Raw genomic sequence first — 13695 nt, 5'->3', positions numbered from 1 at the left:
ACCAGGTGAGGGGAGTTCCTTACTGAGACCTAGACAACCAGGTGAGGTGAGTTCCTTACTGAGACCTAGACAACCAGGTGAGGGGAGTTCCTCACTGAGACCTAGACAACCAGGTGAGGGGAGTTCCTTACTGAGACCTAGACAACCAGGTGAGGTGAGTTCCTTACTGAGACCTAGACAACCAGGTGAGGGGAGTTCCTCACTGAGACCTAGACAACCAGGTGAGGGGAGTTCCTTACTGAGACCTAGACAACCAGGTGAGGTGAGTTCCTTACTGAGACCTAGACAACCAGGTGAGGGGAGTTCCTCACTGAGACCTAGACAACCAGGTGAGGGGAGTTCCTTACTGAGACCTAGACAACCAGGTGAGGAGAGTTCCTTACTGAGACCTAGACAACCAGGTGAGGAGAGTTCCTTACTGAGACCTAGACAACCAGGTGAGAGGAGTGACCTTAAGTGACCTTAATTCATCAATCAAGTACAAGGGAGGAGTGAAAACCCTCAGACACTCTGCCCTCCGTAGAGTTAGTTTGATGGTTTAAATGGATAATGGAAGACAGCAGGAGGAAGACATTACGAGAAAGACAGCAGGAGGAAGACCGCAGGAGGACGACAGCAGGAGGAAGACTACAGGAGGAAGACAGCAGGAGGACGACAGGAGGAGGAAGACATTAGGAGGAAGACAGGAGGAAGACTACAGGAGGATGACAGCAGGAGGATGACAGGAGGAAGACTACAGGAGGAAGACAGCAGGAGGATGACAGCAGGAGGAAGACATTAGGAGGAAGACAGCAGGAGGAGGAAGACAGCAGGAGGAAGACAGGAGGAAGACAGGAGGAAGACTACAGGAGGAGGAAGACAGTAGGAGGAAGACAGTAGGAGGAAGACAGTAGGAGGAAGACAGTAGGAAGAAGACAGCAGGAGGAAGACAGCAGGAGGAAGACAGGAGGAAGACAGGAGGAAGACAGGAGGAAGACTACAGGAGGAGGAAGACAGTAGGAGGAAGACAGTAGGAGGAAGACAGGAGGAAGACTACAGGAGGAAGACAGCAGGAGGAAGACAGGAGGAAGACAGTAGGAGGACGACAGCAGGAGAAAGACAGCAGGAGGAAGACAGCAGGAGGAAGACAGCAGGAGGACGACAGCAGGAGAAAGACAGCAGGAGGAAGACAGCAGGAGGAAGACAGCAGGAGGAAGACAGTAGGAGGAAGACAGTAGGAGGAAGACAGGAGGAAGACTACAGGAGGAAGACAGCAGGAGGAAGACAGGAGGAAGACTACAGGAGGAAGACAGCAGGAGAAAGACAACAGGAGGAAGACAGCAGGACGTGTCCATCTTTAAAGGCCCAGTGCAGTCAATCATGTGATTTCCTGTATTTTTTTATATATATATATATATATTTAATATATATATATATATATTTCCACACTATGAGGTTGGAATAATACCGTGAAATTGTGAAAATTATGATAATGGCCTTTTTGTATAAGAGCTGTTTGATAAGCCTGTTTTGGTGAATGAGTTAATAGACCAATAAGAAAGAGAGTTCTCAACCTCTCTGCCAATAACAGCTAGTTTTCTGTTTTCCACACCTCACTCAGACCAGTCCCAGACAGTTTGTTCAGAAGAACAATTTTTGTTTATTTTTTAATTGAAAACAATCACAGTAAGGTATTTAACTGTTACCCAGAAACGATTTGATGTTGTGTCAGAATCTCTCTAGGAGAGATGGGTGTAGAAGTCAGGCGCAGGAGAGGAGTAAATACGGAGAAGGCAGAACAGTTCATCACAACACCACAGGAACAGTCTAAACAGCAGTCCACAAAACTCATCTACAACAGAGTCTAGGGGGAAAAACACCTGTGAAAAATAAATAACTAAAATAAATGCCACCAAAACCCAAAGACAGGGAAAACGCAAACAAACCCGCAGGAAACAGAATGGGTAGGGCGAGAGTTCTGTCCTGATCCCCCTGATCCCCAGTCAGCCGGCGGTGCAGATAGGAGACTGTTCTGTCCTGATCCCCAGTCAGCCGGCGGTGCAGATAGGAGACTGTTCTGTCCTGAACCCCAGTCAGCCGGCGGTGCAGATAGGAGACTGTTCTGTCCCAGTCAGCCGGCGGTGCAGATAGGAGACTGTTCTGTCCTGATCCCCAGTCAGCCAGCGGTGCAGATAGGAGACTGTTCTGTCCTGATCCCCAGTCAGCCAGCGGTGCAGATAGGAGACTGTTCTGTCCTGATCCCCAGTCAGCCAGCGGTGCAGATAGGAGACTGTTCTGTCCCAGTCAGCCGGCGGTGCAGATAGGAGACTGTTCTGTCCTGATCCCCAGTCAGCCAGCGGTGCCGACAGGAGACTGTTCTGTCCTGATCCCCAGTCAGCCGGCGGTGCAGATAGGACACTGTTCTGTCCTGATCCCCAGTCAGCCGGCGGTGCAGATAGGAGACTGTTCTGTCCTGATCCCCAGTCAGCCAGCGGTGCAGATAGGAGACTGTTCTGTCCCAGTCAGCCGGCGGTGCAGATAGGAGACTGTTCTGTCCTGATCCCCAGTCAGCCAGCGGTGCCGACAGGAGACTGTTCTGTCCTGATCCCCAGTCAGCCGGCGGTGCAGATAGGACACTGTTCTGTCCTGATCCCCAGTCAGCCGGCGGTGCAGATAGGAGACTGTTCTGTCCTGATCCCCAGTCAGCCGGCGGTGCAGATAGGAGACTGTTCTGTCCTGATCCCCAGTCAGCCGGCGGTGCAGATAGGAGACTGTTCTGTCCTGATCCCCAGTCAGCCGGCGGTGCCGATAGGAGACTGGTCTGTCCTGATCCCCAGTCAGCCGGCGGTGCAGATAGGAGACTGTTCTGTCCTGATCCCCAGTCAGCCGGCGGTGCAGAGAGGAGACTGTTCTGTCCTGATCCCCAGTCAGCCAGCGGTGCAGATAGGAGACTGTTCTGTCCCAGTCAGCCGGCGGTGCAGATAGGAGACTGTTCTACCTGATCCCCAGTCAGCCAGCGGTGCAGATAGGAGACTGTTCTGTCCTGATCTCCCCAGTCAGCCAGCGGTGCAGATAGGAGACTGTTCTGTCCTGATCTCCCCAGTCAGCCAGCGGTGCCGATAGGAGACTGTTCTGTCCTGATCCCCAGTCAGCCGGCGGTGCAGATAGGGGACTGTTCTGTCCTGATCCCCAGTCAGCCGGCGGTGCAGATAGGAGACTGTTCTGTCCTGATCCCCAGTCAGCCGGCGGTGCAGATAGGAGACTGTTCTGTCCTGATCCCCAGTCAGCCGGCGGTGCAGATAGGAGACTGTTCTGTCCTGATCCCCAGTCAGCCGGGCGGTGCAGATAGGAGACTGTTCTGTCCTGATCCCCAGTCAGCCGGCGGTGCAGATAGGAGACTGTTCTGTCCTGATCCCCAGTCAGCCGGCGGTGCAGATAGGAGACTGTTCTGTCCTGATCCCCAGTCAGCCGGCGGTGCAGATAGGAGACTGTTCTGTCCTGATCCCCAGTCAGCCGGCGGTGCAGATAGGAGACTGTTCTGTCCTGATCCCCAGTCAGCCGGCGGTGCAGAGAGGAGACTGTTCTGTCCTGATCCCCCACTGGGGGCCTTTCAATATGGACACACTCAGTACGACGAGGTTATACCACTCAGTACGACGCTACAGTTAATCTCTGATCCCAGGCTGCTTCGCGATGCTGAAGATGTGACTTTGAGGAGAACTTCTCCACTCCCCTGGGAACGACGTGTTAACTCGTGTGTGTGGGGGGGGGGAGAAGTTGTATGTTCCTGCAACATCGGCTCAGAGAGGAAATGTGGACATTTCAATTCATGAACACTCTTGGCAGTTTCAATTCCTACCCTGATTGAGTTCCATACAGTTTTCATACAGGCTACACTGCTCCAAAAACCATACAATCTGTAGCAATTTCTCCTTTCCACACAAACCCATTCCAAACCATCCATTTCTATCCTGTATCCAAATCATTTAGGACACCGGTGATGTATTTTCCTCCTCGACGATCTCTCTACACTCCACGGTGATGTGTAGAATCACAGCATTGTTCCCTCTCTGGGGTCACTATCTATTCTGTTTAGAAGGCTAAAAACACTGGATGCAATCCATCAATTCTTTGGGTTTCACCCTCCCCCCAAAAAAACGCATTTTGACTTGTGGATTTTCTCACACTGCAGCCTGCATGTATACAAAAATACATGTTTGCTAAGTTTGACTTTTCTTATTGTCGCTGGTATTCTCCAGTGCATAGCGTCTGAGCAGAAGCATAACATGATGCATCACCAGTGTGTTAACAACAGGCCTGGGAAGTGTCTGTCTGGTTAGATGAGGCCTGGGAAGTGTCTGTCTGTTTAGATGAGGCCTGGGAAGTGTCTGTCTGGTTAGATGAGGCCTGGGAAGTGTCTGTCTGGTTAGATGAGGCCTGGGAAGTGTCTGTCTGGTTAGATGAGGCCTGGGAAGTGTCTGTCTGGTTAGATGAGGCCTGGGAAGTGTCTGTCTGGTTAGATGAGGCCTGGGAAGTGTCTGTCTGTTTAGATGAGGCCTGGGAAGTGTCTGTCTGGTTAGATGAGGCCTGGGAAGTGTCTGTCTGTTTAGATGAGGCCTGGGAAGTGTCTGTCTGTTTAGATGAGGCCTGGGAAGTGTCTGTCTGTTTAGATGAGGCCTGGGAAGTGTCTGTCTGGTTAGATGAGGCCTGGGAAGTGTCTGTCTGTTTAGATGAGGCCTGGGAAGTGTCTGTCTGTTTAGATGAGGCCTGGGAAGTGTCTGTCTGTTTAGATGAGGCCTGGGAAGTGTCTGTCTGGTTAGATGAGGCCTGGGAAGTGTCTGTCTGGTTAGATGAGGCCTGGGAAGTAGTGGCTACTGTATAAGGTCTGGGAAGTAGTGGCTACTGTATAAGGTCTGGGAAGCGGTGACTACTGTATAAGGCCTGGGAAGTAGTGGCTACTGTATAAGGCCTGGGAAGTAGTGGCTACTGTATAAGGCCTGGGAAGCGGTGACTACTGTATAAGGTCTGGGAAGTAGTGGCTACTGTATAAGGCCTGGGAAGCGGTGACTACTGTATAAGGTCTGGGAAGTAGTGGCTACTGTATAAGGTCTGGGAAGTAGTGGCTACTGGATAAGGTCTGGGAAGTAGTGGCTACTGTATAAGGCCTGGGAAGTAGTGCTACTGTATAAGGCCTGGGAAGTAGTGGCTACTGTATAAGGTCTGGGAAGTAGTGGCTACTGGATAAGGTCTGGGAAGTAGTGGTTACTGGGAAGTAGTGGCTACTGTATAAGGCCTGGGAAGTAGTGGCTACTGTATAAGGCCTGGGAAGTAGTGGCTACTGTATAAGGCCTGGGAAGTAGTGGCTACTGGGAAGTAGTGGCTACTGTATAAGGCCTGGGAAGTAGTGGCTACTGTATAAGGCCTGGGAAGTAGTGGCTACTGTATAAGGTCTGGGAAGTAGTGGCTACTGGGAAGTAGTGGCTACTGTATAAGGCCTGGGAAGTAGTGGCTACTGTATAAGGCCTGGGAAGTAGGGGCTACTGTATAAGGTCTGGGAAGTAGTGGCTACTGTATAAGGCCTGGGAAGTAGGGGCTACTGTATAAGGTCTGGGAAGTAGTGACTACTGGGAAGTAGTGGCTACTGTATAAGGTCTGGGAAGTAGTGGCTACTGTATAAGGCCTGGGAAGTAGTGGCTACTGTATAAGGCCTGGGAAGTAGTGGCTACTGTATAAGGCCTGGGAAGTAGTGCTACTGTATAAGGCCTGGGAAGTAGTGGCTACTGTATAAGGCCTGGGATGTAGTGGCTACTGTATAAGGCCTGGGAAGTAGGGGCTACTGGGAAGTAGTGGTTACTGTATAAGGCCTGGGAAGTAGTGGCTACTGTATAAGGCCTGGGATGTAGTGGCTACTGTATAAGGCCTGGGAAGTAGTGGCTACTGTATAAGGCCTGGGATGTAGTGGTTACTGTATAAGGCCTGGGAAGTAGTGGCTACTGTATAAGGCCTGGGAAGTAGTGGCTACTGTATAAGGCCTGGGAAGTAGTGGCTACTGTATAAGGCCTGGGAAGCGGTGACTACTGTATAAGGCCTGGGAAGTAGGGGCTACTGGGAAGTAGTGGCTACTGTATAAGGCCTGGGAAGTAGTGGCTACTGTATAAGGCCTGGGAAGTAGGGGCTACTGTATAAGGCCTGGGAAGTAGTGGCTACTGTATAAGGCCTGGGAAGTAGGGGCTACTGGGAAGTAGTGGCTACTGTATAAGGCCTGGGAAGTAGGGGCTACTGGGAAGTAGTGGCTGTCTGGTTTGATGAGGGCTGTATAAGTGTAGACCGATGCATAATAACACCAATGGAAATGGGGGGATACCTAGTCAGTTGAACTGAATGCCTTCAACTGAAATGTGTCTCCCGCATTTAACCCAACCCCTCTGAATCAGAGAGGTGCAGGGGGCTGCCTTAGTCGACATCCACAGCACTGGGTTAACTGCCTTGTTCAGGGACAAAACAACAGATTTGTACCTTGTCAGCTCGGGGATTCGAACCTGCAACCTTTCAGTTAATAAACCAACACTTTAACCACAAGGCTACCCTGCCGCCCAATCAAATGGTTTTATTACTATTGTCTTATAATAGTAACCTAATATATATACACATCATCTGGCCCGTAATAGTAGCCTATCAACTGTAATAGTAGCCTATCAACTGTGTATATATATACTCATCATCTGGCCCCTAATAGTGTATATATATATATATATATATATACACACATCATCTGGCCCGTAATAGTAGCCTATCAACTGTAATAGTAGCCTATCAACTGTAATAGTAGCCTATCAACTGTAATAGTAGCCTATCAACTGTGTATATATATACTCATCATCTGGCCCCTAATAGTGTATATATATATATATATACACATCATCTGGCCCGTAATAGTAGCCTATCAACTGTAATAGTAGCCTATCAACTGTAATAGTAGCCTATCAACTGTGTATATATATACTCATCATCTGGCCCCTAATAGTGTATATATATATATACACATCATCTGGCCCGTAATAGTAGCCTATCAACTGTAATAGTAGCCTATCAACTGTAATAGTAGCCTATCAACTGTGTATATATATATACACACAGTTGATACATCTGGCCCTAATAGTGTATATATATATATAATAGTAGCCTATCAACTGTAATAGTAGCCTATCAACTGTAATAGTAGCCTATCAACTGTGTATATATATACTCATCATCTGGCCCTTAATAGTGTATATATATATATATATATATATATATATATATATATATATACACATCATCTGGCTCGTAATAGTAGCCTATCAACTGTAATAGTAGCCTATCAACTGTAATAGTAGCCTATCAACTGTGTATATATATACTCATCATCTGGCCCCTAATAGTGTATATATATATATATATATACACATCATCTGGCCCGTAATAGTAGCCTATCAACTGTAATAGTAGCCTATCAACTGTAATAGTAGCCTATCAACTGTGTATATATATACTCATCATCTGGCCCCTAATAGTGTATATATATATATAAATATACATCATCTGGCCCGTAATAGTAGCCTATCAACTGTAATAGTAGCCTATCAACTGTGTATATATATACTCATCATCTGGCCCCTAATAGTGTATATATATATATACACATCATCTGGCCCGTAATAGTAGCCTATCAACTGTAATAGTAGCCTATCAACTGTAATAGTAGCCTATCAACTGTGTATATATATACTCATCATCTGGCCCCTAATAGTGTATATATATATATATATATATACACATCATCTGGCCCGTAATAGTGTATATATATATATACACATCATCTGGCCCGTAATAGTAGCCTATCAACTGTCTCTGTGGTTTTATTAGCTGCACGGTCCACACAGTAGCAATGCCGTACTTTACTGACTCCAATCCAGTGAGTACGTTCCGCTCCATGTTTTACCGGGAGCGCTCCGGTCAGACGAAGGAGGGGGGTCCCGGATGCGCGCTCGTGGATTGGCCGCGACATGCTTGTCACAACCGGAGGAGGCTGGGAAGAAAAGGAGTGTTGTGTATCGAGGCCGTCTCTGGAAAGTGTGAACACAATCACTGCCGCTGGAATGACCGTCCTGGCGGGTCATATATCAGTCGTTTACTGAGGATATACGCTTACCGGGATATAATGTATGTGGACATTGATCTCTGAGTTGGAGAAAGGGGGGACGATTTTTTACCCTGCTGTCTCGGATGCCGCATTTCTTGTTGCTTTGGTCTGTCGCTGGCAGCTGCTCCTCACAGTAATACAAAACACACACTGCTGCTATTGAAAGATGTGTGTGTGTGTGTGTGTGTGTGTCTGCTGCGATCCGAAAGACTCCCAATGGAAGGAATTTGTTGATCGCAGCGGGAACGGGTTGGACTCTTTTTTTTATAATAAGATAAAATACATTATCGGCTGTTTGAAAAGCAGGGCCCGTTCGTCTACGGGATGACACCGGTGCTACTTACCGTTAGCGTGTGCTTGCTAACGGAATCAAAGCTGCCTCTGTGAAGTGGATTCATCACTAACACTGGAAATTACCTTGAGATACAGAAATCACAAACTGAATCAAACAAGTAGCCTTTTTTGGGAAAATCACCTCCCCTTTTTACGCAAGAGAGAAGGTATCATGTTGTGGTGCCATTTTTTGGTTCTTCTACTAAATAGCCTTAAATTTAGGAGTGGATTAAAAGGAGGACCACCGTATTAGTTGAATCAAGTCTGGTTATTTGGTTTTGGACTACTGCTGTCTCAGGGTAAGAAGGTTTTGGACTACTGCTGTCTCAGGGTAAGAAGACCAACGCTTGGAGCTTCATCTGCACCCGGTGAGTTAAATTAGATGGATCCGTTTCATTCACAAAATCGCGCATCTTAGTTACACACTTATTATGACCACTTTGGGTGACTGAATAGTGAAAGATGAGCACATATTTCATTTATTTTTATTTTTTATATATATAAGACTTTAGTAAGGTTGAACTATTATGTGGTTTACTTTCATAAGCCAATGAAGTCCTGGTTGAGTGTAGCCTATGTTTCTTTTGGATCCAACATTTGTAGAATGAGTGGAAATAAACGCGATTTGTAGTTTTCTGCATAGTTCGCTCACTCACTCAACTCTTCTCAAGCGTGTTGAAATTAAGGTCTGAAAATGGCCCCTTAATCCCCCCCCCCCCCCACTCTACATTATTTTAACCAATGTCAAATATTGACGTGCTAGACTAGACAACATTTAGGAAGTTACTTTGTCATTTCTCCACCGTTGTTCCAAATGGCAACATAACTCAATATATCGGATCAACCTGATGCATTGAATAGAAGATTCAAATAACGGTACATGTTGTGTTTTCATTAGCGGTCTGTCTGTGTGCTGGTCTGTGTTTCCTCGGCGATTTGGGAACTGTTCACCTTCTTGGGTCCTGACGTCCGACACTATTTATTTACAGGAACACTTGAAAATAGAGTCCACTTCACCTTCCTAGTGAAAGAGGGTTGGAATCCACGCTGTAGACTTCGCCAGTCTGAGATGACTAGTGTCTATTATAAAGACTGTTACAATGCGCTCCAACCAGAGCATCAACGTTTGACTGGATGATTTGGGAAGCCGACTGATCTTGCTACTGATAGTCTAGTGTTCCTATTTATCAGCATAGACACACAAACCCATATTCTGATTTTTTTGTTTGTTGCAAAGAGATAAAAGGAGTGATTTCATGCGGTCACTCATCAGGTGATCATTCCTGGAACGTGGTCGGTATGAAATGCAGCTTCATCCGGCTGAGCAAAGTTGCTAGATGCTGTCAGTGATGGCGTGCTGCTCTGTACTCACAGTAGGGACTGCTGAGTGTTGGCACAACATAAACAGTAGATCTGCTTCCTGCTCCATTTATTTCTGTGTTTTTTAAAGCTGCTCTCCGTGAAACATCGACCAATCACTATCGATGTGGATTGGAGTGGGACGGCCTATCAGATCACGATGGGACTTGACCGTAGTAAAACCACAAGGGGCTTCAGCGTCTCCGCCACAGAACGGAGAATGGTGACGTTAAAGGGTGATTTGACCTCTGACTGGGAAAGGAGTCAGGTCCTACACCAGACACTGGCTTTAGTGGGGAGACTGGGAGACACTGGCTTTAGTGGGGAGACTGGGAGACACTGGCTTTAGTGGGGAGACTGGGAGACACTGGCTTTAGTGGGGAGACTGGGAGACACTGGCTTTAGTGGGGAGACTGGGAGACACTGGCTTTAGTGGGGAGACTGGGAGACACTGGCTTTAGTGGGGAGACTGGGAGACACTGGCTTTAGTGGGGAGACTGGGAGACACTGGCTTTAGTGGGGAGACTGGGAGACACTGGCTTTAGTGGGGAGACTGGGAGACACTGGCTTTAGTGGGGAGACTGGGAGACACTGGCTTTAGTGGGGAGACTGGGAGACACTGGCTTTAGTGGGGAGACTGGGAGACACTGGCTTTAGTGGGGAGACTGGGAGACACTGGCTTTAGTGGGGAGACTGGGAGACACTGGCTTTAGTGGGGAGACTGGGAGACACTGGCTTTAGTGGGGAGACTGGGAGACACTGGCTTTAGTGGGGAGACTGGGACACTGGCTTTAGTGGGGAGACTGGGAGACACTGGCTTTAGTGGGGAGACTGGGAGACACTGGCTTTAGTGGGGAGACTGGGAGACACTGGCTTTAGTGGGGAGACTGGGAGACACTGGCTTTAGTGGGGAGACTGGGAGACACTGGCTTTAGTGGGGAGACTGGGAGACACTGGCTTTAGTGGGGAGACTGGGAGACACTGGCTTTAGTGGGGAGACTGGGACACTGGCTTTAGTGGGGAGACTGGGAGACACTGGCTTTAGTGGGGAGACTGGGAGACACTGGCTTTAGTGGGGAGACTGGGAGACACTGGCTTTAGTGGGGAGACTGGGAGACACTGGCTTTAGCAAGGAGTCTAGGGGTCTGAATACTTTCCGAATGCAATGTATGTCTAAACCTTTATGTCCCTTATCATTGCCACTAGTGAGTCATCGCAGAAGTTGGCCCGGTGTACTGATTAGATCGTGTTTAGGGTCAGTAGCTGTCCATGGTTCTGCAGCCTACTTGAGTAAGTTGCTCTGCTTTCAACCTGCTTGGAACAAATTCTCTTGAATGTTTCTTTTCTCATTAGTGATATAAAAGTCTTACACACACTCACCCGGTGTTTGTCCATGTACATCCACACAGAGCAGTAGGTTGTAATCTGTAACACAACAGGACAACTGATGAAAGCTAGCATGATTCTGGCTGTGGCTGTGACTTGGCTAGCCAGAGAGGACTGTGAAATATAGAGGACTAAACCAGAGGCAGTATTAGCTTCATTAAATATCTGTGTTATCGCGACGCAACGACCATTCTGTGTGAGTGTTTCGTCAGTGTTTCCTGATGACCTCTGCTGTTTTTAAGTGAAATGACCTACATTTCCTGATATGAATCTGGTGGCATCTGTAGTTGGCCAGCAACGGAGACAGGCTATAGGCCAACGGAGACAGGCTATAGGCCAACGGAGACGGGCTATAGGCCAACGGAGACAGGCTATAGGCCAACGGAGACAGGCTATAGGCCAACGGAGACAGGCGATAGGCCAACGGAGACAGGCGATAGGCCAACGGAGACAGGCTATAGGCCAACGGAGACAGGCTATAGGCCAACGGAGACAGGCTATAGGCCAACGGAGACAGGCTATAGGCCAACGGAGACAGGCTATAGGCCAATCATATAATTCAAATTATCTATAGACCTATCACATAAATTGCATTTGTATTATCTGGTGTTTTAATGTTTCACAATGCAGTTGTTGAGACATCAGCATTCAAGGGGCTTTAAGAAATCCGATCGCAGACCCAGGTAACTACAATATATAGCCCTATATACCCTAGGTTAACTACAATATATATAGCCCTATATACCCTCGGTTAACTACAGTATATATATAGCCCTATATACCCTAGGTTAACTACAATATATAGCCCAGTATACCCTAGGTTAACTACTATATATATAGCCCAGTAAACCCTAGGTTAACTACAACATACATATATATATATATATATATATATATATATATATATATATATATATATATATATATATATATATATATATATATATATATATATATATATATATATATATATATATATATATATATATATATATATATATATTATATAATATATAGCCCTATATACCCTAGGTTAACTACAATATATAACCCAATATACCCTAGGTTAACTACAATATATAGCCCAATATACCCTAGGTTAACTACAATATATAGCCCAATATACCCTAGGTTAACTACAATATGTAGCCCAATATACCCTAGGTTAACTACAGTATATAGCCCTATATACCCTAGGTTAACTACAATATATAGCCCAATATACCCTAGGTTAACTACAGTATATATATAGCCCGATATACCCTAGGTTAACTACAATATATAGCCCAATATACCCTAGGTTAACTACAATATATAGCCCAATATATGCTATGTTAACTACAATATATAACCCAATATACCCTAGGTTAACTACAATATATAGCCCAATATACCCTAGGTTAACTACAATATATAGCCCAATATATGCTATGTTAACTACAATATATAGCCCAATATACCCTAGGTTAACTACAATATATAGCCCTATATACCCTAGGTTAACTACAATATATATAGCCCTATATACCCTAGGTTAACTACAATATATAGCCCAGTATACCCTAGGTTAACTACTATATATATAGCCCAGTATACCCTAGGTTAACTACTATATATATAGCCCAGTATACCCTGGGCTCTGGGGTGAATGAAAGTCATCTGTAACACAACAACCTGGAGAGACTAGAGGTGAAGAATATAAAGATGTTTGGTCTATTACTCTGTTTTCACTGTGTCCACAGTGGGTTTAACATCGGCTGCTTCAACACACACATATACACATCCTCCACCTGTCTATGTAGTTCTGTCCTGATTCCTGGCTGAACTTCCTTTCTATGTAGTTCTATCCTGATTCCTGGCTGAACTTCCTGTCTATGTAGTTCTATCCTGTTTCCTGGCTGAACTTCCTGTCTATGTAGTTCTATCCTGTTTCCTGGCTGATCTACCTGTCTATGTAGTTCTATCCTGTTTCCTGGCTGAACTACCTGTCTATGTAGTTCTATCCTGGCTGAACTACCTGTCTATGTAGTTCTATCCTGTTTCCTGTCTGAACTACCTGTCTATGTAGTTCTATCCTGGCTGAACTACCTGTCTATGTAGTTCTATCTTGATTCCTGGCTGAACTACCTGTCTATGTAGTTATATCCTGATTCCTGGCTGAACTACCTGTCTATGTAGTTCTATCTTGGCTGAACTTCCTGTCTATGTAGTTCTGTCCTGATTCCTGCCTGAACTTCCTGTCTATGTAGTTCTATCCTGATTCTTGGCTGAACTACCTGTCTATGTAGTTCTGTCCTGATTCCTGGCTGAACTTCCTGTCTATGTAGTTCTATCCTGTTTCCTGGCTGAACTACCTGTCTATGTAGTTCTGTCCTGTTTCCTGGCTGAACTACCTGTCTATGTAGTTCTATCCTGATTACTGGCTGAACTACCTGTCTATGTAGTTCTATCCTGTT

The 13695-nt window shown here is 46.3% G+C and overlaps 1 protein-coding gene across 2 annotated transcripts in view; it reads left to right on the top strand.

The window, feature by feature from the left end:
- Positions 1 to 8026: 8026 nt before the first annotated feature.
- The window catches only part of LOC106598122 (LARGE xylosyl- and glucuronyltransferase 1), a 199091-nt gene continuing 193422 nt past the window's right edge, over positions 8027 to 13695 (top strand). For both annotated transcript variants that reach the window (XM_045722497.1, XM_045722496.1), the window contains exon 1: positions 8027 to 8862. The gene's annotated coding sequence lies outside the window, so the exon portion shown is untranslated. The remainder of the gene's footprint in view (positions 8863 to 13695) is intronic.

Source organism: Salmo salar, chromosome ssa07 (assembly GCF_905237065.1).
Source record: "Salmo salar chromosome ssa07, Ssal_v3.1, whole genome shotgun sequence".
NCBI lineage: Eukaryota > Metazoa > Chordata > Actinopteri > Salmoniformes > Salmonidae > Salmo > Salmo salar.
The sequence above is the reverse complement of the archived record's forward strand: the minus strand, read 5'-3'. Positions and strand labels throughout refer to the sequence as shown.